We start from the raw sequence: 20814 nt of genomic DNA on the forward strand, positions 1-20814 counted from the left end.
GACCATTTGTAGCTTATGGGGAACCGTTCTTAGAATGATATTCTCAACGCAAGCAATTAGCCAGTTGCTAGAGAAATTGGACTATCCACACTTTCTGGACAGGGATTTCTGAGGATACTTCTAGGTGTACGTATTTAGTAACTAATGATAGGAATGAACCTTTGTATTCAGTGCATTGTTCTGAGTTTCAATTAAATGGGCTAAAGTATCAAGATTAGAGCTAAAAAGTTTACTAATAAGTCATACAGTTCTTAAACAGCAAGAAAACATCCAAGTGTTAATTATGAGTTTAGTGACGGGTGTTCTTTTGATGACTAGAAGTGGAGGATAGGTTACAATTGAGATAGATGTCACCAATAAACCTCACTTGAAAATGTGAACTAAGCTTTCAAAAAGAGGTACATGTGTTTCAGCAATGTTCCCTTGCTGTGATGTGATTAACAAGTCTTGAAAATTGCCAACTGTGCGTTTGATCTTTTCTGGTGTTAATGATTTGATAACGAATTATATTTTTGATGTTCAGAACGTGTTCAAGACCTTAATAATGGTGTCTCAGTTTCCCATTCCGCAAATAATGCACAGACTACTTTCAAAACAAAATTCTTGTTGTGTACAGATTTTTCCTCTAGAATTGCACCCATTTTCTTTTTCTTTTGTAAAACGTGAGAGATCTTGTACAGATAAAAGTGATGTAGTCGGGTATTTCGGATCCAGGTCAACGAAGTAATGCTAGCTATTTTCAAATAAAACCCATCAGAAAAAACCAAGGAAACAGTCAATTTCAATAAACAATTCAGATTGGAGGAGAGACTGAATGAAAAAAATGACGAAAGAACATGTAAGACTGGCCAGAGATTGAGAATTATATGTATATTCTGAGGTCAACGTATAGATTCAGCTGTCATGGATGGTATTAAGGAGGTGAATTCTGAGGACGATGTATTTCTTCTTATATCATGCATGAGTGATGATGTTATTTGGAAAATCGGTAAATGGCAAGTACCTCTTATCTGAGTCGTATACAGATTCTCGAATTGAAATGCATGTTTAGAATGTTTGTAGGAAGAACTAATATAACTTCGTAACGCAATGGTAGCGCGTCTGACTCTGGATCGGAAGGTTGCGTGTTCGAATCACGTCGAGGTCACAATCGCTTTTATTTCTTTTTTGGTCTTCAAACAATGATGAATCACGTTAGTGTCGGACTGAATCTCTATATAGATAGGAACTATCATAACGTCCAGGCCCAGAAATCAGAGGCAACACGTTTCTACATTTGGAGGCAAAAGGAAACACATTCCATTTGATGGTTCGAATTGGATATCACTATGATATGTTCTCCTATCTTTAGGCAGTGAATTTGTCTTTGTCAAGTTGCTATGAATATTTTGTATCGTGGAGGTAACATTGCTGGCTTGATGCCCATGCACAGTTATTAAGATGAAGGATTCTAAAAGCTGTTGCTCTCACATTTTTGCTGCGTTGAATATTGCTTTTTGTGTAGAATTCAGTGGCTCAACGCTCTGCATGCCTTCAGCTATTGGTTCACGTTTTTGCATGTTAATGAAGTTTTCTATACTTCCATATTGGTGAAGGGGATTGGCGGGAGTGGGTAGGATGGCGGGTGGGTAAACTTTGTGATAGATATCACACTTAAACCATTCCTGAGTAGTGGCATAGCTATTTAAAAGGGCATTTGTTTGTGTCAGATATGTTCTCTTGCCGGATACAATTGACATGTCATGAAACTAACCAAATGTGCCTTTGTTCCTTTCTGTCAAGAATGATTTGATAACGAATTCTAGTTTTGATCCTTAGAAGGTATAGAGTTGTACAATATGTAAATAACGGTGTCTCACTTTTCTATCCCCTGAAGGAATGAACAAATTATTTCTAAAACAACACTTGTGTTGCCCAAATTTCATTCCGTTGAATCGCACTCGTTTCTTTTGCAAAATAGGAGATATTTTGTACAGAAATAAATGTTGTTTTGTCAACTGTTTAGGCTGAAGATCAACTTAGTAACACCACGCTCTTTCCATTTGAAACCTATCTGAAAAAACAAGGAAACAGTCAATATAAATAAACATTTCAGATTGATGGAGGGACCGACTGAAAGAAATGACGAAAGAACACGTAAGCCTGGCCAGAGATGCCGAATGCTATGTATATTCTGAGGCCAACGTCTCGATTCAGCTGTAATATATGGTATTAAGAAAGTGAATGTTGAGGATGGTGTAGTTCTTCTTATATCATGTGTGAGTGATGATGTTATTTGGAAAAGCGGTAAATGCCAAGTACCTTTTATCTGAGTCGTGTAATGCATGTTTAGAATGTTTGTTGCAAGAACTAATATGACTTCGTGGCGCAATGGTAGCGCGTCTGACTCCAGATCAGAAGGTTGCGTGTTCGAATCACGTCGAGGTCAAAATTGCTTTTATTTCTTTTTTTGATTTTTAATCAATGATGAATCACTTTAGTGCCAGACTAAACCACTATATAGATATGAACTGTCTTACGGTCCAGGCCCTGAAATCAGAGGCAACAAGTTTCTACAATTGGAGGGAAAATGAAACAGATTCAAAGTTCGAATTGGATATCACTATATTATGATCTCCTATCTTTAGGCAGTGAATTTGTCTTTATCAAGTTGCTATACATATTTTGTATCGTTGCATCCGATTGTAGCTGATGGGGAACCGGTGTTAGAAAGATATTTATCAACGCAAGCAATTAGCCAGTTCCTAGAGAAATTGGACTATCCACACTTTCTGGACAGGGATTGCTGAGGATACCTTTAGGAGTACATATTTAGTAACTAGAGATAGGAATAAAGCTTTGTATTCAGTGTATTGTTCTTATTTTCAATTGAATGGGGTAAAGTATCAATATTAGAGCTGAAAAGTTTGCTAATAAGTCATACAATTCTTGAACCATTAGAAAACATCGAAGTGTTATGAGATTAGTGACGGGTGCTCTTTTGATGACTAGAAGTGGAGGATAGGTAATAATTGAGATAGATGTCGCCATTGAACCTCACTTGAAAATGGTGGGGGCTCCGAGTGGCCGAGTGGTCTAAAGCGCTCTTCGTTACGGACCACTGCCATCTCACCTCTGTCTGCGGAGGTTCGAGTCTCGGATTCAGCCAATGTGGGTATGTGAGAAAGCTTGCCAGTAGCTTCTCGTGGGTCGATGGTTCTTTCCGGGGTTTTCCCGGGTTCCTCCTCCACCATTAATACTGGCCGCAATGTATAGCCTATCATGTGCTGAAAAATGGCCTTAAACCCCATAACAACAACAACAACATTGAAAATGTGACCAAAGCTTTCAAAAAGAGGTACATGTGTTTTAGCAATGTTCCCTTGCCGTCATGTGATTAACAAGTCTTGAAAATTGCCAACTGTGCGTTTGATCTTTTCTGGTGTCAGTGATTTGATAACGAATTATATTTTTGATGTTCAGAACGTGTAGATGTGTTCAAGACGTTAAGAATGGTGTCTAAGTTTCCTATCCCGCAAAGACTGCACAGACTACTTTTAAAACAAAATTCCTGTTGTGTAAAGATTTTTCCTCTAGAATTGCACCCATGTTATTTTTCTTTTGTAAAATGTGAGAGATCATGTACAGATAAAAGTGATGCACTCGGGTATTTCGGATCCATGTCACCTAAGTAATGCTAGTATTTTTAAAAAAAAAAAACCATGAGAAAAAGCCAAGGAAACAGTTAATTTCAATAAACAATTCAGATAGATGGAGAGACCGACTGAAAAAAATGACGAAAGAACACGTAAGCCTGGCCAGAGATGGAGAATTATATGTATATTCTGAGGTCAACGTCTCCATTTAGCTGTAATAGATGGTATCAAGAAAGTGAATTCTGGGGACGGTGTAGTTCTTCTTATATCATGCGTGAGTGATGATGTTGTTTGGAAAATCGGTAAATGCCAAGTACCTCTTATATGAGTCTTGTACAGTTATTCGAATTGAAATGCATGTTTAGAATGTTTGTTGCAAAAACTAATATGACTTCGTGGCGCAATGGTAGCGCGTCTGACTCCAGATCAGAAGGTTGCGTGTTCGAATCACGTCGAGGTCACAATCGCTTTTATTTCTTGTTTGGTCTTCAATGGCGTCATCTATCTCATTTGTTACCTATCCTCCACTTCTAGTCATCAAAAGAGCACCCGTCACTAAACTCATAACACTTGGATATTTTCTTATGGTTTAAGAATTGTTTGACTTATTAGTTATCAAGTTGCTATACATATTTTGTATCGTGGAGGTAACATTGCTGGTTTGATGCCCATGCACAGCTGTTAAGATGAATGATTCTAAAAGCTAGTTACGCGCAATTTATAGTTATTTCTCCGTTTATAGCTTTCTTAGACCATTTGTAGCTTATGGGGAACCGTTCTTAGAATGATATTCTCAACGCAAGCAATTAGCCAGTTGCTAGAGAAATTGGACTATCCACACTTTCTGGACAGGGATTTCTGAGGATACTTCTAGGTGTACGTATTTAGTAACTAATGATAGGAATGAACCTTTGTATTCAGTGCATTGTTCTGAGTTTCAATTAAATGGGCTAAAGTATCAAGATTAGAGCTAAAAAGTTTACTAATAAGTCATACAGTTCTTAAACAGCAAGAAAACATCCAAGTGTTAATTATGAGTTTAGTGACGGGTGTTCTTTTGATGACTAGAAGTGGAGGATAGGTTACAATTGAGATAGATGTCACCAATAAACCTCACTTGAAAATGTGAACTAAGCTTTCAAAAAGAGGTACATGTGTTTCAGCAATGTTCCCTTGCTGTGATGTGATTAACAAGTCTTGAAAATTGCCAACTGTGCGTTTGATCTTTTCTGGTGTTAATGATTTGATAACGAATTATATTTTTGATGTTCAGAACGTGTTCAAGACCTTAATAATGGTGTCTCAGTTTCCCATTCCGCAAATAATGCACAGACTACTTTCAAAACAAAATTCTTGTTGTGTACAGATTTTTCCTCTAGAATTGCACCCATTTTCTTTTTCTTTTGTAAAACGTGAGAGATCTTGTACAGATAAAAGTGATGTAGTCGGGTATTTCGGATCCAGGTCAACGAAGTAATGCTAGCTATTTTCAAATAAAACCCATCAGAAAAAACCAAGGAAACAGTCAATTTCAATAAACAATTCAGATTGGAGGAGAGACTGAATGAAAAAAATGACGAAAGAACATGTAAGACTGGCCAGAGATTGAGAATTATATGTATATTCTGAGGTCAACGTATAGATTCAGCTGTCATGGATGGTATTAAGGAGGTGAATTCTGAGGACGATGTATTTCTTCTTATATCATGCATGAGTGATGATGTTATTTGGAAAATCGGTAAATGGCAAGTACCTCTTATCTGAGTCGTATACAGATTCTCGAATTGAAATGCATGTTTAGAATGTTTGTAGGAAGAACTAATATAACTTCGTAACGCAATGGTAGCGCGTCTGACTCTGGATCGGAAGGTTGCGTGTTCGAATCACGTCGAGGTCACAATCGCTTTTATTTCTTTTTTGGTCTTCAAACAATGATGAATCACGTTAGTGTCGGACTGAATCTCTATATAGATAGGAACTATCATAACGTCCAGGCCCAGAAATCAGAGGCAACACGTTTCTACATTTGGAGGCAAAAGGAAACACATTCCATTTGATGGTTCGAATTGGATATCACTATGATATGTTCTCCTATCTTTAGGCAGTGAATTTGTCTTTGTCAAGTTGCTATGAATATTTTGTATCGTGGAGGTAACATTGCTGGCTTGATGCCCATGCACAGTTATTAAGATGAAGGATTCTAAAAGCTGTTGCTCTCACATTTTTGCTGCGTTGAATATTGCTTTTTGTGTAGAATTCAGTGGCTCAACGCTCTGCATGCCTTCAGCTATTGGTTCACGTTTTTGCATGTTAATGAAGTTTTCTATACTTCCATATTGGTGAAGGGGATTGGCGGGAGTGGGTAGGATGGCGGGTGGGTAAACTTTGTGATAGATATCACACTTAAACCATTCCTGAGTAGTGGCATAGCTATTTAAAAGGGCATTTGTTTGTGTCAGATATGTTCTCTTGCCGGATACAATTGACATGTCATGAAACTAACCAAATGTGCCTTTGTTCCTTTCTGTCAAGAATGATTTGATAACGAATTCTAGTTTTGATCCTTAGAAGGTATAGAGTTGTACAATATGTAAATAACGGTGTCTCACTTTTCTATCCCCTGAAGGAATGAACAAATTATTTCTAAAACAACACTTGTGTTGCCCAAATTTCATTCCGTTGAATAGCACTCGTTTCTTTTGCAAAATAGGAGATATTTTGTACAGAAATAAATGTTGTTTTGTCAACTGTTTAGGCTGAAGATCAACTTAGTAACACCACGCTCTTTCCATTTGAAACCTATCTGAAAAAACAAGGAAACAGTCAATATAAATAAACATTTCAGATTGATGGAGGGACCGACTGAAAGAAATGACGAAAGAACACGTAAGCCTGGCCAGAGATGCCGAATGCTATGTATATTCTGAGGCCAACGTCTCGATTCAGCTGTAATATATGGTATTAAGAAAGTGAATGTTGAGGATGGTGTAGTTCTTCTTATATCATGTGTGAGTGATGATGTTATTTGGAAAAGCGGTAAATGCCAAGTACCTTTTATCTGAGTCGTGTAATGCATGTTTAGAATGTTTGTTGCAAGAACTAATATGACTTCGTGGCGCAATGGTAGCGCGTCTGACTCCAGATCAGAAGGTTGCGTGTTCGAATCACGTCGAGGTCAAAATTGCTTTTATTTCTTTTTTTGATTTTTAATCAATGATGAATCACTTTAGTGCCAGACTAAACCACTATATAGATATGAACTGTCTTACGGTCCAGGCCCTGAAATCAGAGGCAACAAGTTTCTACAATTGGAGGGAAAATGAAACAGATTCAAAGTTCGAATTGGATATCACTATATTATGATCTCCTATCTTTAGGCAGTGAATTTGTCTTTATCAAGTTGCTATACATATTTTGTATCGTTGCATCCGATTGTAGCTGATGGGGAACCGGTGTTAGAAAGATATTTATCAACGCAAGCAATTAGCCAGTTCCTAGAGAAATTGGACTATCCACACTTTCTGGACAGGGATTGCTGAGGATACCTTTAGGAGTACATATTTAGTAACTAGAGATAGGAATAAAGCTTTGTATTCAGTGTATTGTTCTTATTTTCAATTGAATGGGGTAAAGTATCAATATTAGAGCTGAAAAGTTTGCTAATAAGTCATACAATTCTTGAACCATTAGAAAACATCGAAGTGTTATGAGATTAGTGACGGGTGCTCTTTTGATGACTAGAAGTGGAGGATAGGTAATAATTGAGATAGATGTCGCCATTGAACCTCACTTGAAAATGGTGGGGGCTCCGAGTGGCCGAGTGGTCTAAAGCGCTCTTCGTTACGGACCACTGCCATCTCACCTCTGTCTGCGGAGGTTCGAGTCTCGGATTCAGCCAATGTGGGTATGTGAGAAAGCTTGCCAGTAGCTTCTCGTGGGTCGATGGTTCTTTCCGGGGTTTTCCCGGGTTCCTCCTCCACCATTAATACTGGCCGCAATGTATAGCCTATCATGTGCTGAAAAATGGCCTTAAACCCCATAACAACAACAACAACATTGAAAATGTGACCAAAGCTTTCAAAAAGAGGTACATGTGTTTTAGCAATGTTCCCTTGCCGTCATGTGATTAACAAGTCTTGAAAATTGCCAACTGTGCGTTTGATCTTTTCTGGTGTCAGTGATTTGATAACGAATTATATTTTTGATGTTCAGAACGTGTAGATGTGTTCAAGACGTTAAGAATGGTGTCTAAGTTTCCTATCCCGCAAAGACTGCACAGACTACTTTTAAAACAAAATTCCTGTTGTGTAAAGATTTTTCCTCTAGAATTGCACCCATGTTATTTTTCTTTTGTAAAATGTGAGAGATCATGTACAGATAAAAGTGATGCACTCGGGTATTTCGGATCCATGTCACCTAAGTAATGCTAGTATTTTTAAAAAAAAAAACCATGAGAAAAAGCCAAGGAAACAGTTAATTTCAATAAACAATTCAGATAGATGGAGAGACCGACTGAAAAAAATGACGAAAGAACACGTAAGCCTGGCCAGAGATGGAGAATTATATGTATATTCTGAGGTCAACGTCTCCATTTAGCTGTAATAGATGGTATCAAGAAAGTGAATTCTGGGGACGGTGTAGTTCTTCTTATATCATGCGTGAGTGATGATGTTGTTTGGAAAATCGGTAAATGCCAAGTACCTCTTATATGAGTCTTGTACAGTTATTCGAATTGAAATGCATGTTTAGAATGTTTGTTGCAAAAACTAATATGACTTCGTGGCGCAATGGTAGCGCGTCTGACTCCAGATCAGAAGGTTGCGTGTTCGAATCACGTCGAGGTCACAATCGCTTTTATTTCTTGTTTGGTCTTCAATGGCGTCATCTATCTCATTTGTTACCTATCCTCCACTTCTAGTCATCAAAAGAGCACCCGTCACTAAACTCATAACACTTGGATATTTTCTTATGGTTTAAGAATTGTTTGACTTATTAGTTATCAAGTTGCTATACATATTTTGTATCGTGGAGGTAACATTGCTGGTTTGATGCCCATGCACAGCTGTTAAGATGAATGATTCTAAAAGCTAGTTACGCGCAATTTATAGTTATTTCTCCGTTTATAGCTTTCTTAGACCATTTGTAGCTTATGGGGAACCGTTCTTAGAATGATATTCTCAACGCAAGCAATTAGCCAGTTGCTAGAGAAATTGGACTATCCACACTTTCTGGACAGGGATTTCTGAGGATACTTCTAGGTGTACGTATTTAGTAACTAATGATAGGAATGAACCTTTGTATTCAGTGCATTGTTCTGAGTTTCAATTAAATGGGCTAAAGTATCAAGATTAGAGCTAAAAAGTTTACTAATAAGTCATACAGTTCTTAAACAGCAAGAAAACATCCAAGTGTTAATTATGAGTTTAGTGACGGGTGTTCTTTTGATGACTAGAAGTGGAGGATAGGTTACAATTGAGATAGATGTCACCAATAAACCTCACTTGAAAATGTGAACTAAGCTTTCAAAAAGAGGTACATGTGTTTCAGCAATGTTCCCTTGCTGTGATGTGATTAACAAGTCTTGAAAATTGCCAACTGTGCGTTTGATCTTTTCTGGTGTTAATGATTTGATAACGAATTATATTTTTGATGTTCAGAACGTGTTCAAGACCTTAATAATGGTGTCTCAGTTTCCCATTCCGCAAATAATGCACAGACTACTTTCAAAACAAAATTCTTGTTGTGTACAGATTTTTCCTCTAGAATTGCACCCATTTTCTTTTTCTTTTGTAAAACGTGAGAGATCTTGTACAGATAAAAGTGATGTAGTCGGGTATTTCGGATCCAGGTCAACGAAGTAATGCTAGCTATTTTCAAATAAAACCCATCAGAAAAAACCAAGGAAACAGTCAATTTCAATAAACAATTCAGATTGGAGGAGAGACTGAATGAAAAAAATGACGAAAGAACATGTAAGACTGGCCAGAGATTGAGAATTATATGTATATTCTGAGGTCAACGTATAGATTCAGCTGTCATGGATGGTATTAAGGAGGTGAATTCTGAGGACGATGTATTTCTTCTTATATCATGCATGAGTGATGATGTTATTTGGAAAATCGGTAAATGGCAAGTACCTCTTATCTGAGTCGTATACAGATTCTCGAATTGAAATGCATGTTTAGAATGTTTGTAGGAAGAACTAATATAACTTCGTAACGCAATGGTAGCGCGTCTGACTCTGGATCGGAAGGTTGCGTGTTCGAATCACGTCGAGGTCACAATCGCTTTTATTTCTTTTTTGGTCTTCAAACAATGATGAATCACGTTAGTGTCGGACTGAATCTCTATATAGATAGGAACTATCATAACGTCCAGGCCCAGAAATCAGAGGCAACACGTTTCTACATTTGGAGGCAAAAGGAAACACATTCCATTTGATGGTTCGAATTGGATATCACTATGATATGTTCTCCTATCTTTAGGCAGTGAATTTGTCTTTGTCAAGTTGCTATGAATATTTTGTATCGTGGAGGTAACATTGCTGGCTTGATGCCCATGCACAGTTATTAAGATGAAGGATTCTAAAAGCTGTTGCTCTCACATTTTTGCTGCGTTGAATATTGCTTTTTGTGTAGAATTCAGTGGCTCAACGCTCTGCATGCCTTCAGCTATTGGTTCACGTTTTTGCATGTTAATGAAGTTTTCTATACTTCCATATTGGTGAAGGGGATTGGCGGGAGTGGGTAGGATGGCGGGTGGGTAAACTTTGTGATAGATATCACACTTAAACCATTCCTGAGTAGTGGCATAGCTATTTAAAAGGGCATTTGTTTGTGTCAGATATGTTCTCTTGCCGGATACAATTGACATGTCATGAAACTAACCAAATGTGCCTTTGTTCCTTTCTGTCAAGAATGATTTGATAACGAATTCTAGTTTTGATCCTTAGAAGGTATAGAGTTGTACAATATGTAAATAACGGTGTCTCACTTTTCTATCCCCTGAAGGAATGAACAAATTATTTCTAAAACAACACTTGTGTTGCCCAAATTTCATTCCGTTGAATCGCACTCGTTTCTTTTGCAAAATAGGAGATATTTTGTACAGAAATAAATGTTGTTTTGTCAACTGTTTAGGCTGAAGATCAACTTAGTAACACCACGCTCTTTCCATTTGAAACCTATCTGAAAAAACAAGGAAACAGTCAATATAAATAAACATTTCAGATTGATGGAGGGACCGACTGAAAGAAATGACGAAAGAACACGTAAGCCTGGCCAGAGATGCCGAATGCTATGTATATTCTGAGGCCAACGTCTCGATTCAGCTGTAATATATGGTATTAAGAAAGTGAATGTTGAGGATGGTGTAGTTCTTCTTATATCATGTGTGAGTGATGATGTTATTTGGAAAAGCGGTAAATGCCAAGTACCTTTTATCTGGGTCGTGTAATGCATGTTTAGAATGTTTGTTGCAAGAACTAATATGACTTCGTGGCGCAATGGTAGCGCGTCTGACTCCAGATCAGAAGGTTGCGTGTTCGAATCACGTCGAGGTCAAAATTGCTTTTATTTCTTTTTTTGATTTTTAATCAATGATGAATCACTTTAGTGCCAGACTAAACCACTATATAGATATGAACTGTCTTACGGTCCAGGCCCTGAAATCAGAGGCAACAAGTTTCTACAATTGGAGGGAAAATGAAACAGATTCAAAGTTCGAATTGGATATCACTATATTATGATCTCCTATCTTTAGGCAGTGAATTTGTCTTTATCAAGTTGCTATACATATTTTGTATCGTTGCATCCGATTGTAGCTGATGGGGAACCGGTGTTAGAAAGATATTTATCAACGCAAGCAATTAGCCAGTTCCTAGAGAAATTGGACTATCCACACTTTCTGGACAGGGATTGCTGAGGATACCTTTAGGAGTACATATTTAGTAACTAGAGATAGGAATAAAGCTTTGTATTCAGTGTATTGTTCTTATTTTCAATTGAATGGGGTAAAGTATCAATATTAGAGCTGAAAAGTTTGCTAATAAGTCATACAATTCTTGAACCATTAGAAAACATCGAAGTGTTATGAGATTAGTGACGGGTGCTCTTTTGATGACTAGAAGTGGAGGATAGGTAATAATTGAGATAGATGTCGCCATTGAACCTCACTTGAAAATGGTGGGGGCTCCGAGTGGCCGAGTGGTCTAAAGCGCTCTTCGTTACGGACCACTGCCATCTCACCTCTGTCTGCGGAGGTTCGAGTCTCGGATTCAGCCAATGTGGGTATGTGAGAAAGCTTGCCAGTAGCTTCTCGTGGGTCGATGGTTCTTTCCGGGGTTTTCCCGGGTTCCTCCTCCACCATTAATACTGGCCGCAATGTATAGCCTATCATGTGCTGAAAAATGGCCTTAAACCCCATAACAACAACAACAACATTGAAAATGTGACCAAAGCTTTCAAAAAGAGGTACATGTGTTTTAGCAATGTTCCCTTGCCGTCATGTGATTAACAAGTCTTGAAAATTGCCAACTGTGCGTTTGATCTTTTCTGGTGTCAGTGATTTGATAACGAATTATATTTTTGATGTTCAGAACGTGTAGATGTGTTCAAGACGTTAAGAATGGTGTCTAAGTTTCCTATCCCGCAAAGACTGCACAGACTACTTTTAAAACAAAATTCCTGTTGTGTAAAGATTTTTCCTCTAGAATTGCACCCATGTTATTTTTCTTTTGTAAAATGTGAGAGATCATGTACAGATAAAAGTGATGCACTCGGGTATTTCGGATCCATGTCACCTAAGTAATGCTAGTATTTAAAAAAAAAAAAAACCATGAGAAAAAGCCAAGGAAACAGTTAATTTCAATAAACAATTCAGATAGATGGAGAGACCGACTGAAAAAAATGACGAAAGAACACGTAAGCCTGGCCAGAGATGGAGAATTATATGTATATTCTGAGGTCAACGTCTCCATTTAGCTGTAATAGATGGTATCAAGAAAGTGAATTCTGGGGACGGTGTAGTTCTTCTTATATCATGCGTGAGTGATGATGTTGTTTGGAAAATCGGTAAATGCCAAGTACCTCTTATATGAGTCTTGTACAGTTATTCGAATTGAAATGCATGTTTAGAATGTTTGTTGCAAAAACTAATATGACTTCGTGGCGCAATGGTAGCGCGTCTGACTCCAGATCAGAAGGTTGCGTGTTCGAATCACGTCGAGGTCACAATCGCTTTTATTTCTTGTTTGGTCTTCAATGGCGTCATCTATCTCATTTGTTACCTATCCTCCACTTCTAGTCATCAAAAGAGCACCCGTCACTAAACTCATAACACTTGGATATTTTCTTATGGTTTAAGAATTGTTTGACTTATTAGTTATCAAGTTGCTATACATATTTTGTATCGTGGAGGTAACATTGCTGGTTTGATGCCCATGCACAGCTGTTAAGATGAATGATTCTAAAAGCTAGTTACGCGCAATTTATAGTTATTTCTCCGTTTATAGCTTTCTTAGACCATTTGTAGCTTATGGGGAACCGTTCTTAGAATGATATTCTCAACGCAAGCAATTAGCCAGTTGCTAGAGAAATTGGACTATCCACACTTTCTGGACAGGGATTTCTGAGGATACTTCTAGGTGTACGTATTTAGTAACTAATGATAGGAATGAACCTTTGTATTCAGTGCATTGTTCTGAGTTTCAATTAAATGGGCTAAAGTATCAAGATTAGAGCTAAAAAGTTTACTAATAAGTCATACAGTTCTTAAACAGCAAGAAAACATCCAAGTGTTAATTATGAGTTTAGTGACGGGTGTTCTTTTGATGACTAGAAGTGGAGGATAGGTTACAATTGAGATAGATGTCACCAATAAACCTCACTTGAAAATGTGAACTAAGCTTTCAAAAAGAGGTACATGTGTTTCAGCAATGTTCCCTTGCTGTGATGTGATTAACAAGTCTTGAAAATTGCCAACTGTGCGTTTGATCTTTTCTGGTGTTAATGATTTGATAACGAATTATATTTTTGATGTTCAGAACGTGTTCAAGACCTTAATAATGGTGTCTCAGTTTCCCATTCCGCAAATAATGCACAGACTACTTTCAAAACAAAATTCTTGTTGTGTACAGATTTTTCCTCTAGAATTGCACCCATTTTCTTTTTCTTTTGTAAAACGTGAGAGATCTTGTACAGATAAAAGTGATGTAGTCGGGTATTTCGGATCCAGGTCAACGAAGTAATGCTAGCTATTTTCAAATAAAACCCATCAGAAAAAACCAAGGAAACAGTCAATTTCAATAAACAATTCAGATTGGAGGAGAGACTGAATGAAAAAAATGACGAAAGAACATGTAAGACTGGCCAGAGATTGAGAATTATATGTATATTCTGAGGTCAACGTATAGATTCAGCTGTCATGGATGGTATTAAGGAGGTGAATTCTGAGGACGATGTATTTCTTCTTATATCATGCATGAGTGATGATGTTATTTGGAAAATCGGTAAATGGCAAGTACCTCTTATCTGAGTCGTATACAGATTCTCGAATTGAAATGCATGTTTAGAATGTTTGTAGGAAGAACTAATATAACTTCGTAACGCAATGGTAGCGCGTCTGACTCTGGATCGGAAGGTTGCGTGTTCGAATCACGTCGAGGTCACAATCGCTTTTATTTCTTTTTTGGTCTTCAAACAATGATGAATCACGTTAGTGTCGGACTGAATCTCTATATAGATAGGAACTATCATAACGTCCAGGCCCAGAAATCAGAGGCAACACGTTTCTACATTTGGAGGCAAAAGGAAACACATTCCATTTGATGGTTCGAATTGGATATCACTATGATATGTTCTCCTATCTTTAGGCAGTGAATTTGTCTTTGTCAAGTTGCTATGAATATTTTGTATCGTGGAGGTAACATTGCTGGCTTGATGCCCATGCACAGTTATTAAGATGAAGGATTCTAAAAGCTGTTGCTCTCACATTTTTGCTGCGTTGAATATTGCTTTTTGTGTAGAATTCAGTGGCTCAACGCTCTGCATGCCTTCAGCTATTGGTTCACGTTTTTGCATGTTAATGAAGTTTTCTATACTTCCATATTGGTGAAGGGGATTGGCGGGAGTGGGTAGGATGGCGGGTGGGTAAACTTTGTGATAGATATCACACTTAAACCATTCCTGAGTAGTGGCATAGCTATTTAAAAGGGCATTTGTTTGTGTCAGATATGTTCTCTTGCCGGATACAATTGACATGTCATGAAACTAACCAAATGTGCCTTTGTTCCTTTCTGTCAAGAATGATTTGATAACGAATTCTAGTTTTGATCCTTAGAAGGTATAGAGTTGTACAATATGTAAATAACGGTGTCTCACTTTTCTATCCCCTGAAGGAATGAACAAATTATTTCTAAAACAACACTTGTGTTGCCCAAATTTCATTCCGTTGAATCGCACTCGTTTCTTTTGCAAAATAGGAGATATTTTGTACAGAAATAAATGTTGTTTTGTCAACTGTTTAGGCTGAAGATCAACTTAGTAACACCACGCTCTTTCCATTTGAAACCTATCTGAAAAAACAAGGAAACAGTCAATATAAATAAACATTTCAGATTGATGGAGGGACCGACTGAAAGAAATGACGAAAGAACACGTAAGCCTGGCCAGAGATGCCGAATGCTATGTATATTCTGAGGCCAACGTCTCGATTCAGCTGTAATATATGGTATTAAGAAAGTGAATGTTGAGGATGGTGTAGTTCTTCTTATATCATGTGTGAGTGATGATGTTATTTGGAAAAGCGGTAAATGCCAAGTACCTTTTATCTGAGTCGTGTAATGCATGTTTAGAATGTTTGTTGCAAGAACTAATATGACTTCGTGGCGCAATGGTAGCGCGTCTGACTCCAGATCAGAAGGTTGCGTGTTCGAATCACGTCGAGGTCAAAATTGCTTTTATTTCTTTTTTTGATTTTTAATCAATGATGAATCACTTTAGTGCCAGACTAAACCACTATATAGATATGAACTGTCTTACGGTCCAGGCCCTGAAATCAGAGGCAACAAGTTTCTACAATTGGAGGGAAAATGAAACAGATTCAAAGTTCGAATTGGATATCACTATATTATGATCTCCTATCTTTAGGCAGTGAATTTGTCTTTATCAAGTTGCTATACATATTTTGTATCGTTGCATCCGATTGTAGCTGATGGGGAACCGGTGTTAGAAAGATATTTATCAACGCAAGCAATTAGCCAGTTCCTAGAGAAATTGGACTATCCACACTTTCTGGACAGGGATTGCTGAGGATACCTTTAGGAGTACATATTTAGTAACTAGAGATAGGAATAAAGCTTTGTATTCAGTGTATTGTTCTTATTTTCAATTGAATGGGGTAAAGTATCAATATTAGAGCTGAAAAGTTTGCTAATAAGTCATACAATTCTTGAACCATTAGAAAACATCGAAGTGTTATGAGATTAGTGACGGGTGCTCTTTTGATGACTAGAAGTGGAGGATAGGTAATAATTGAGATAGATGTCGCCATTGAACCTCACTTGAAAATGGTGGGGGCTCCGAGTGGCCGAGTGGTCTAAAGCGCTCTTCGTTACGGACCACTGCCATCTCACCTCTGTCTGCGGAGGTTCGAGTCTCGGATTCAGCCAATGTGGGTATGTGAGAAAGCTTGCCAGTAGCTTCTCGTGGGTCGATGGTTCTTTCCGGGGTTTTCCCGGGTTCCTCCTCCACCATTAATACTGGCCGCAATGTATAGCCTATCATGTGCTGAAAAATGGCCTTAAACCCCATAACAACAACAACAACATTGAAAATGTGACCAAAGCTTTCAAAAAGAGGTACATGTGTTTTAGCAATGTTCCCTTGCCGTCATGTGATTAACAAGTCTTGAAAATTGCCAACTGTGCGTTTGATCTTTTCTGGTGTCAGTGATTTGATAACGAATTATATTTTTGATGTTCAGAACGTGTAGATGTGTTCAAGACGTTAAGAATGGTGTCTAAGTTTCCTATCCCGCAAAGACTGCACAGACTACTTTTAAAACAAAATTCCTGTTGTGTAAAGATTTTTCCTCTAGAATTGCACCCATGTTATTTTTCTTTTGTAAAATGTGAGAGATCATGTACAGATAAAAGTGATGCACTCGGGTATTTCGGATCCATGTCACCTAAGTAATGCTAGTATTTTTAAAAAAAAAAAACCATGAGAAAAAGCCAAGGAAACAGTTAATTTCAATAAACAATTCAGATAGATGGAGAGACCGACTGAAAAAAATGACGAAAGAACACGTAAGCCTGGCCAGAGATGGAGAATTATATGTATATTCTGAGGTCAACGTCTCCATTTAGCTGTAATAGATGGTATCAAGAAAGTGAATTCTGGGGACGGTGTAGTTCTTCTTATATCATGCGTGAGTGATGATGTTGTTTGGAAAATCGGTAAATGCCAAGTACCTCTTATATGAGTCTTGTACAGTTATTCGAATTGAAATGCATGTTTAGAATGTTTGTTGCAAAAACTAATATGACTTCGTGGCGCAATGGTAGCGCGTCTGACTCCAGATCAGAAGGTTGCGTGTTCGAATCACGTCGAGGTCACAATCGCTTTTATTTCTTGTTTGGTCTTCAATGGCGTCATCTATCTCATTTGTTACCTATCCTCCACTTCTAGTCATCAAAAGAGCACCCGTCACTAAACTCATAACACTTGGATATTTTCTTATGGTTTAAGAATTGTTTGACTTATTAGTTATCAAGTTGCTATACATATTTTGTATCGTGGAGGTAACATTGCTGGTTTGATGCCCATGCACAGCTGTTAAGATGAATGATTCTAAAAGCTAGTTACGCGCAATTTATAGTTATTTCTCCGTTTATAGCTTTCTTAGACCATTTGTAGCTTATGGGGAACCGTTCTTAGAATGATATTCTCAACGCAAGCAATTAGCCAGTTGCTAGAGAAATTGGACTATCCACACTTTCTGGACAGGGATTTCTGAGGATACTTCTAGGTGTACGTATTTAGTAACTAATGATAGGAATGAACCTTTGTATTCAGTGCATTGTTCTGAGTTTCAATTAAATGGGCTAAAGTATCAAGATTAGAGCTAAAAAGTTTACTAATAAGTCATACAGTTCTTAAACAGCAAGAAAACATCCAAGTGTTAATTATGAGTTTAGTGACGGGTGTTCTTTTGATGACTAGAAGTGGAGGATAGGTTACAATTGAGATAGATGTCACCAATAAACCTCACTTGAAAATGTGAACTAAGCTTTCAAAAAGAGGTACATGTGTTTCAGCAATGTTCCCTTGCTGTGATGTGATTAACAAGTCTTGAAAATTGCCAACTGTGCGTTTGATCTTTTCTGGTGTTAATGATTTGATAACGAATTATATTTTTGATGTTCAGAACGTGTTCAAGACCTTAATAATGGTGTCTCAGTTTCCCATTCCGCAAATAATGCACAGACTACTTTCAAAACAAAATTCTTGTTGTGTACAGATTTTTCCTCTAGAATTGCACCCATTTTCTTTTTCTTTTGTAAAACGTGAGAGATCTTGTACAGATAAAAGTGATGTAGTCGGGTATTTCGGATCCAGGTCAACGAAGTAATGCTAGCTATTTTCAAATAAAACCCATCAGAAAAAACCAAGGAAACAGTCAATTTCAATAAACAATTCAGATTGGAGGAGAGACTGAATGAAAAAAATGACGAAAGAACATGTAAGACTGGCCAGAGATTGAGAATTATATGTATATTCTGAGGTCAACGTATAGATTCAGCTGTCATGGATGGTATTAAGGAGGTGAATTCTGAGGACGATGTATTTCTTCTTATATCATGCATGAGTGATGATGTTATTTGGAAAATCGGTAAATGGCAAGTACCTCTTATCTGAGTCGTATACAGATTCTCGAATTGAAATGCATGTTTAGAATGTTTGTAGGAAGAACTAATATAACTTCGTAACGCAATGGTAGCGCGTCTGACTCTGGATCGGAAGGTTGCGTGTTCGAATCACGTCGAGGTCACAATCGCTTTTATTTCTTTTTTGGTCTTCAAACAATGATGAATCACGTTAGTGTCGGACTGAATCTCTATATAGATAGGAACTATCATAACGTCCAGGCCCAGAAATCAGAGGCAACACGTTTCTACATTTGGAGGCAAAAGGAAACACATTCCATTTGATGGTTCGAATTGGATATCACTATGATATGTTCTCCTATCTTTAGGCAGTGAATTTGTCTTTGTCAAGTTGCTATGAATATTTTGTATCGTGGAGGTAACATTGCTGGCTTGATGCCCATGCACAGTTATTAAGATGAAGGATTCTAAAAGCTGTTGCTCTCACATTTTTGCTGCGTTGAATATTGCTTTTTGTGTAGAATTCAGTGGCTCAACGCTCTGCATGCCTTCAGCTATTGGTTCACGTTTTTGCATGTTAATGAAGTTTTCTATACTTCCATATTGGTGAAGGGGATTGGCGGGAGTGGGTAGGATGGCGGGTGGGTAAACTTTGTGATAGATATCACACTTAAACCATTCCTGAGTAGTGGCATAGCTATTTAAAAGGGCATTTGTTTGTGTCAGATATGTTCTCTTGCCGGATACAATTGACATGTCATGAAACTAACCAAATGTGCCTTTGTTCCTTTCTGTCAAGAATGATTTGATAACGAATTCTAGTTTTGATCCTTAGAAGGTATAGAGTTGTACAATATGTAAATAACGGTGTCTCACTTTTCTATCCCCTGAAGGAATGAACAAATTATTTCTAAAACAACACTTGTGTTGCCCAAATTTCATTCCGTTGAATAGCACTCGTTTCTTTTGCAAAATAGGAGATATTTTGTACAGAAATAAATGTTGTTTTGTCAACTGTTTAGGCTGAAGATCAACTTAGTAACACCACGCTCTTTCCATTTGAAACCTATCTGAAAAAACAAGGAAACAGTCAATATAAATAAACATTTCAGATTGATGGAGGGACCGACTGAAAGAAATGACGAAAGAACACGTAAGCCTGGCCAGAGATGCCGAATGCTATGTATATTCTGAGGCCAACGTCTCGATTCAGCTGTAATATATGGTATTAAGAAAGTGAATGTTGAGGATGGTGTAGTTCTTCTTATATCATGTGTGAGTGATGATGTTATTTGGAAAAGCGGTAAATGCCAAGTACCTTTTATCTGAGTCGTGTAATGCATGTTTAGAATGTTTGTTGCAAGAACTAATATGACTTCGTGGCGCAATGGTAGCGCGTCTGACTCCAGATCAGAAGGTTGCGTGTTCGAATCACGTCGAGGTCAAAATTGCTTTTATTTCTTTTTTTGATTTTTAATCAATGATGAATCACTTTAGTGCCAGACTAAACCACTATATAGATATGAACTGTCTTACGGTCCAGGCCCTGAAATCAGAGGCAACAAGTTTCTACAATTGGAGGGAAAATGAAACAGATTCAAAGTTCGAATTGGATATCACTATATTATGATCTCCTATCTTTAGGCAGTGAATTTGTCTTTATCAAGTTGCTATACATATTTTGTATCGTTGCATCCGATTGTAGCTGATGGGGAACCGGTGTTAGAAAGATATTTATCAACGCAAGCAATTAGCCAGTTCCTAGAGAAATTGGACTATCCACACTTTCTGGACAGGGATTGCTGAGGATACCTTTAGGAGTACATATTTAGTAACTAGAGATAGGAATAAAGCTTTGTATTCAGTGTATTGTTCTTATTTTCAATTGAATGGGGTAAAGTATCAATATTAGAGCTGAAAAGTTTGCTAATAAGTCATACAATTCTTGAACCATTAGAAAACATCGAAGTGTTATGAGATTAGTGACGGGTGCTCTTTTGATGACTAGAAGTGGAGGATAGGTAATAATTGAGATAGATGTCGCCATTGAACCTCACTTGAAAATGGTGGGGGCTCCGAGTGGCCGAGTGGTCTAAAGCGCTCTTCGTTACGGACCACTGCCATCTCACCTCTGTCTGCGGAGGTTCGAGTCTCGGATTCAGCCAATGTGGGTATGTGAGAAAGCTTGCCAGTAGCTTCTCGTGGGTCGATGGTTCTTTCCGGGGTTTTCCCGGGTTCCTCCTCCACCATTAATACTGGCCGCAATGTATAGCCTATCATGTGCTGAAAAAT

The 20814-nt window shown here is 37.8% G+C and overlaps 14 non-coding genes across 14 annotated transcripts; all 14 read left to right on the plus strand.

Annotated features, from left to right (window-relative positions):
* The first annotated feature begins 1075 nt into the window (after positions 1-1075).
* Trnaq-cug (transfer RNA glutamine (anticodon CUG)) lies at positions 1076-1147 on the plus strand. Its single transcript has one exon. It is a non-coding gene; the product is annotated as a tRNA-Gln (tRNA).
* Positions 1148-2356: 1209 nt separating this feature from the next.
* On the plus strand, positions 2357-2428 carry Trnaw-cca (transfer RNA tryptophan (anticodon CCA)). The gene has a single exon. It is a non-coding gene; the product is annotated as a tRNA-Trp (tRNA).
* A 1596-nt stretch (positions 2429-4024) lies between these two features.
* Trnaw-cca (transfer RNA tryptophan (anticodon CCA)) lies at positions 4025-4096 on the plus strand. Its single transcript has one exon. It is a non-coding gene; the product is annotated as a tRNA-Trp (tRNA).
* A 1364-nt stretch (positions 4097-5460) lies between these two features.
* Positions 5461-5532, plus strand: Trnaq-cug (transfer RNA glutamine (anticodon CUG)). Its single transcript has one exon. It is a non-coding gene; the product is annotated as a tRNA-Gln (tRNA).
* A 1209-nt stretch (positions 5533-6741) lies between these two features.
* On the plus strand, positions 6742-6813 carry Trnaw-cca (transfer RNA tryptophan (anticodon CCA)). Its single transcript has one exon. It is a non-coding gene; the product is annotated as a tRNA-Trp (tRNA).
* A 1595-nt stretch (positions 6814-8408) lies between these two features.
* On the plus strand, positions 8409-8480 carry Trnaw-cca (transfer RNA tryptophan (anticodon CCA)). The gene has a single exon. It is a non-coding gene; the product is annotated as a tRNA-Trp (tRNA).
* A 1364-nt stretch (positions 8481-9844) lies between these two features.
* On the plus strand, positions 9845-9916 carry Trnaq-cug (transfer RNA glutamine (anticodon CUG)). The gene has a single exon. It is a non-coding gene; the product is annotated as a tRNA-Gln (tRNA).
* Positions 9917-11125: 1209 nt separating this feature from the next.
* On the plus strand, positions 11126-11197 carry Trnaw-cca (transfer RNA tryptophan (anticodon CCA)). The gene has a single exon. It is a non-coding gene; the product is annotated as a tRNA-Trp (tRNA).
* Positions 11198-12793: 1596 nt separating this feature from the next.
* On the plus strand, positions 12794-12865 carry Trnaw-cca (transfer RNA tryptophan (anticodon CCA)). Its single transcript has one exon. It is a non-coding gene; the product is annotated as a tRNA-Trp (tRNA).
* A 1364-nt stretch (positions 12866-14229) lies between these two features.
* Trnaq-cug (transfer RNA glutamine (anticodon CUG)) lies at positions 14230-14301 on the plus strand. The gene has a single exon. It is a non-coding gene; the product is annotated as a tRNA-Gln (tRNA).
* Positions 14302-15510: 1209 nt separating this feature from the next.
* Positions 15511-15582, plus strand: Trnaw-cca (transfer RNA tryptophan (anticodon CCA)). The gene has a single exon. It is a non-coding gene; the product is annotated as a tRNA-Trp (tRNA).
* A 1596-nt stretch (positions 15583-17178) lies between these two features.
* On the plus strand, positions 17179-17250 carry Trnaw-cca (transfer RNA tryptophan (anticodon CCA)). The gene has a single exon. It is a non-coding gene; the product is annotated as a tRNA-Trp (tRNA).
* A 1364-nt stretch (positions 17251-18614) lies between these two features.
* Trnaq-cug (transfer RNA glutamine (anticodon CUG)) lies at positions 18615-18686 on the plus strand. Its single transcript has one exon. It is a non-coding gene; the product is annotated as a tRNA-Gln (tRNA).
* Positions 18687-19895: 1209 nt separating this feature from the next.
* Trnaw-cca (transfer RNA tryptophan (anticodon CCA)) lies at positions 19896-19967 on the plus strand. The gene has a single exon. It is a non-coding gene; the product is annotated as a tRNA-Trp (tRNA).
* Positions 19968-20814: the final 847 nt, after the last annotated feature.

Source organism: Sinohyriopsis cumingii, chromosome 18 (assembly GCF_028554795.1).
Source record: "Sinohyriopsis cumingii isolate HCF-2022 chromosome 18, ASM2855479v2, whole genome shotgun sequence".
NCBI lineage: Eukaryota > Metazoa > Mollusca > Bivalvia > Unionida > Unionidae > Sinohyriopsis > Sinohyriopsis cumingii.